The following is a 3,730-nucleotide window of genomic DNA, read 5'->3' as shown; positions in this document are numbered from 1 at the left end:
GTATGATCGCATCCGACATGTTTCCCCGTCTTCGTCCCTTATGCTTGCCACTCCCAGGTCCGCTCCAAAGACGATTCTACATTCTCACTACCATTACAACCGTTCCCTAACAATGGATAATGTCCTATACTACTTACTCTCCCGCTCAATCACGGAGACGAGTTTTCCACGGTTTCCACCCCTCCCTCCATACCGCAGCAACACGAGTTTTTTCCACCCCTTTCAGAAAGCGCTCTTCGCGCCACAAAGCCGCCCCAAGACGCGCGAGCAATGAGCATCGAGCTTAAACATATCGCAAACGTCAAAAATAATATAACGGGATTAATATATATCGCGCACGTGCGATATGTTTGTCACAAGGCGCAAAAAATAATTATAAAAGGAATGCAACACGAGGACTTCCCAGGAGGTCACCCATCCTAGTACTACTCTCGCCCAAGCACGCTTAACTTCGGGGTTCTGATGGGATCCGGTGCTTTAGTGCTGGTATGATCGCATCCGACATGTTTCCCCGTCTTCGTCCCTTATGCTTGCCACTCCCAGGTCCGCTCCAAATACGATTCTACATTCTCACTACCATTACAACCGTTCCCTAACAATGGATAATGTCCTATACTACTTACTCTCCCGCTCAATCACGGAGACGAGTTTTCCACGGTTTCCACCCCTCCCTCCATACCGCAGCAACACGAGTTTTTTCCACCCCTTTCAGAAAGCGCTCTTCGCGCCACAAAGCCGCCCCAAGACGCGCGAGCAATGAGCATCGAGCTTAAACATATCGCAAACGTCAAAAATAATATAACGGGATTAATATATATCGCGCACGTGCGATATGTTTGTCACAAGGCGCAAAAAATAATTATAAAAGGAATGCAACACGAGGACTTCCCAGAAGGTCACCCATCCTAGTACTACTCTCGCCCAAGCACGCTTAACTTCGGAGTTCTAATGGGATCCGGTGCTTTAGTGCTGGTATGATCGCATCCGAAATGTTTCCCTGTCTTCGTCCCTTATGCTTGCCACTCCCAGGTCCGCTCCAAAGACGATTCTACATTCTCACTACCATTACAACCGTTCCCTAACAATGGATAATGTCCTATACTACTTACTCTCCCGCTCAATCACGGAGACGAGTTTTCCACGGTTTCCACCCCTCCCTCCATACCGCAGCAACACGAGTTTTTTCCACCCCTTTCAGAAAGCGCTCTTCGCGCCACAAAGCCGCCCCAAGACGCGCGAGCAATGAGCATCGAGCTTAAACATATCGCAAACGTCAAAAATAATATAACGGGATTAATATATATCGCGCACGTGCGATATGTTTGTCACAAGGCGCAAAAAATAATTATAAAAGGAATGCAACACGAGGACTTCCCAAGAGGTCACCCATCCTAGTACTACTCTCGCCCAAGCACGCTTAACTTCGGAGTTCTGATGGGATCCGGTGCTTTAGTGCTAGTATGATCGCATCCGACATGTTTCCCCGTCTTCGTCCCTTATGCTTGCCACTCCCAGGTCCGCTCCAAAGACGATTCTACATTCTCACTACTATTACAACCGTTCCCTAACAATGGATAATGTCCTATACTACTTACTCTCCCGCTCAATCACGGAGACGAGTTTTCCACGGTTTCCACCCCTCCCTCCATACCGCAGCAACACGAGTTTTTTCCACCCCTTTCAGAAAGCGCTCTTCGCGCCACAAAGCCGCCCCAAGACGCGCGAGCAATGAGCATCGAGCTTAAACATATCGCAAACGTCAAAAATAATATTACGGGATTAATATATATCGCGCACGTGCGATATGTTTGTCACAAGGCGCAAAAAATAATTATAAAAGGAATGCAACACGAGGACTTTCCAGGAGGTCACCCATCCTAGTACTACTCTCGCCCAAGCACGCTTAACTTCAGAGTTCTGATGGGATCCGGTGCTTTAGTGCTGGTATGATCGCATCCGACATGTTTCCCCGTCTTCGTCCCTTATGCTTGCCACTCCCAGGTTCGCTCCAAAGACGATTCTACATTCTCACTACCATTACAACCGTTCCCTAACAATGGATAATGTCCTATACTACTTACTCTCCCGCTCAATCACGGAGACGAGTTTTCCACGGTTTCCACCCCTTCCTCCATACCGCAGCAACACGAGTTTTTTCCACCCTTTTCAGAAAGCGCTCTTCGCGCCACAAAGCCGCCCCAAGACGCGCGAGCAATGAGCATCGAGCTTAAACATATCGCAAACGTCAAAAATAATATAACGGGATTAATATATATCGCGCACGTGCGATATGTTTGTCACAAGGCGCAAAAAATAATTATAAAAGGAATGCAACACGAGGACTTCCCAGGAGGTCACCCATCCTAGTACTACTCTCGCCCAAGCACGCTTAACTTCGGAGTTCTGATGGGATCCGGTGCTTTAGTGCTGGTATGATCGCATCCGACATGTTTCCCCGTCTTCGTCCCTTATGCTTGCCACTCCCAGGTCCGCTCCAAAGACGATTCTACATTCTCACTACCATTACAACCGTTTCCTAACAATGGATAATGTCCTATACTACTTACTCTCCCGCTCAATCACGGAGACGAGTTTTCCACGGTTTCCACCCCTCCCTCCATACCGCAGCAACACGAGTTTTTTCCACCCCTTTCAGAAAGCGCTCTTCGCGCCACAAAGCCGCCCCAAGACGCGCGAGCAATGAGCATCGAGCTTAAACATATCGCAAACGTCAAAAATAATATAACGGGATTAATATATATCGCGCACGTGCGATATGTTTGTCACAAGGCGCAAAAAATAATTATAAAAGGAATGCAACACGAGGACTTCCAAGGAGGTCACCCATCCTAGTACTACTCTCGCCCAAGCACGCTTAACTTCGGAGTTCTGATGGGATCCGGTGCTTTAGCGCTGGTATGATCGCATCCGACATGTTTCCCCGTCTTCGTCCCTTATGCTTGCCACTCCCAGGTCCGCTCCAAAGACGATTCTACATTCTCACTACCATTACAACCGTTCCCTAACAATGGATAATGTCCTATACTACTTACTCTCCCGCTCAATCACGGAGACGAGTTTTCCACGGTTTCCACCCCTCCCTCCATACCGCAGCAACACGAGTTTTTTCCACCCCTTTCAGAAAGCGCTCTTCGCGCCACAAAGCCGCCCCAAGACGCGCGAGCAATGAGCATCGAGGTTAAACATATCGCAAATGTCAAAAATAATATAACGGGATTAATATATATCGCGGACGTGCGATATGTTTGTCACAAGGCGCAAAAAATAATTATAAAAGGAATGCAACACGAGGACTTCCCAGGAGGTCACCCATCCTAGTACTACTCTCGCCCAAGCACGCTTAACTTCGGAGTTCTGATGGGATCCGGTGCTTTAGCGCTGGTATGATCGCATCCGACATGTTTCCCCGTCTTCGTCCCTTATGCTTGCCACTCCCAGGTCCGCTCCAAAGACGATTCTACATTCTCACTACCATTACAACCGTTCCCTAACAATGGATAATGTCCTATACTACTTACTCTCCCGCTCAATCACGGAGACGAGTTTTCCACGGTTTCCACCCCTCCCTCCATACCGCAGCAACACGAGTTTTTTCCACCCCTTTCAGAAAGCGCTCTTCGCGCCACAAAGCCGCCCCAAGACGCGCGAGCAATGAGCATCGAGCTTAAACATATCGCAAACGTCAAAAATAATATAACGGGATTAATAT

At 48.2% G+C, this 3,730-nt stretch overlaps 7 non-coding genes across 7 annotated transcripts; all 7 read right to left on the bottom strand.

Annotated features, from left to right (window-relative positions):
* Window positions 1–381: 381 nt before the first annotated feature.
* LOC119345704 lies at window positions 382–500 on the bottom strand. Its single transcript, XR_005167149.1, has one exon. It is a non-coding gene; the product is annotated as a 5S ribosomal RNA (ribosomal RNA).
* Window positions 501–867: 367 nt separating this feature from the next.
* LOC119345707 lies at window positions 868–986 on the bottom strand. The gene has a single exon (XR_005167152.1). It is a non-coding gene; the product is annotated as a 5S ribosomal RNA (ribosomal RNA).
* Window positions 987–1,353: 367 nt separating this feature from the next.
* LOC119345709 lies at window positions 1,354–1,472 on the bottom strand. The gene has a single exon (XR_005167153.1). It is a non-coding gene; the product is annotated as a 5S ribosomal RNA (ribosomal RNA).
* Window positions 1,473–1,839: 367 nt separating this feature from the next.
* Window positions 1,840–1,958, bottom strand: LOC119345705. Its single transcript, XR_005167150.1, has one exon. It is a non-coding gene; the product is annotated as a 5S ribosomal RNA (ribosomal RNA).
* A 367-nt stretch (window positions 1,959–2,325) lies between these two features.
* Window positions 2,326–2,444, bottom strand: LOC119345703. The gene has a single exon (XR_005167148.1). It is a non-coding gene; the product is annotated as a 5S ribosomal RNA (ribosomal RNA).
* A 367-nt stretch (window positions 2,445–2,811) lies between these two features.
* On the bottom strand, window positions 2,812–2,930 carry LOC119345710. Its single transcript, XR_005167154.1, has one exon. It is a non-coding gene; the product is annotated as a 5S ribosomal RNA (ribosomal RNA).
* Window positions 2,931–3,297: 367 nt separating this feature from the next.
* LOC119345706 lies at window positions 3,298–3,416 on the bottom strand. Its single transcript, XR_005167151.1, has one exon. It is a non-coding gene; the product is annotated as a 5S ribosomal RNA (ribosomal RNA).
* Between the last annotated feature and the right edge of the window lie 314 nt (window positions 3,417–3,730).

The sequence above is a fragment of the Triticum dicoccoides genome, unplaced genomic scaffold (genome assembly GCF_002162155.2).
Source record: "Triticum dicoccoides isolate Atlit2015 ecotype Zavitan unplaced genomic scaffold, WEW_v2.0 scaffold26914, whole genome shotgun sequence".
Classification (NCBI taxonomy): Eukaryota; Viridiplantae; Streptophyta; class Magnoliopsida; order Poales; family Poaceae; genus Triticum; species Triticum dicoccoides.
The sequence above is the reverse complement of the archived record's forward strand: the minus strand, read 5'-3'. Positions and strand labels throughout refer to the sequence as shown.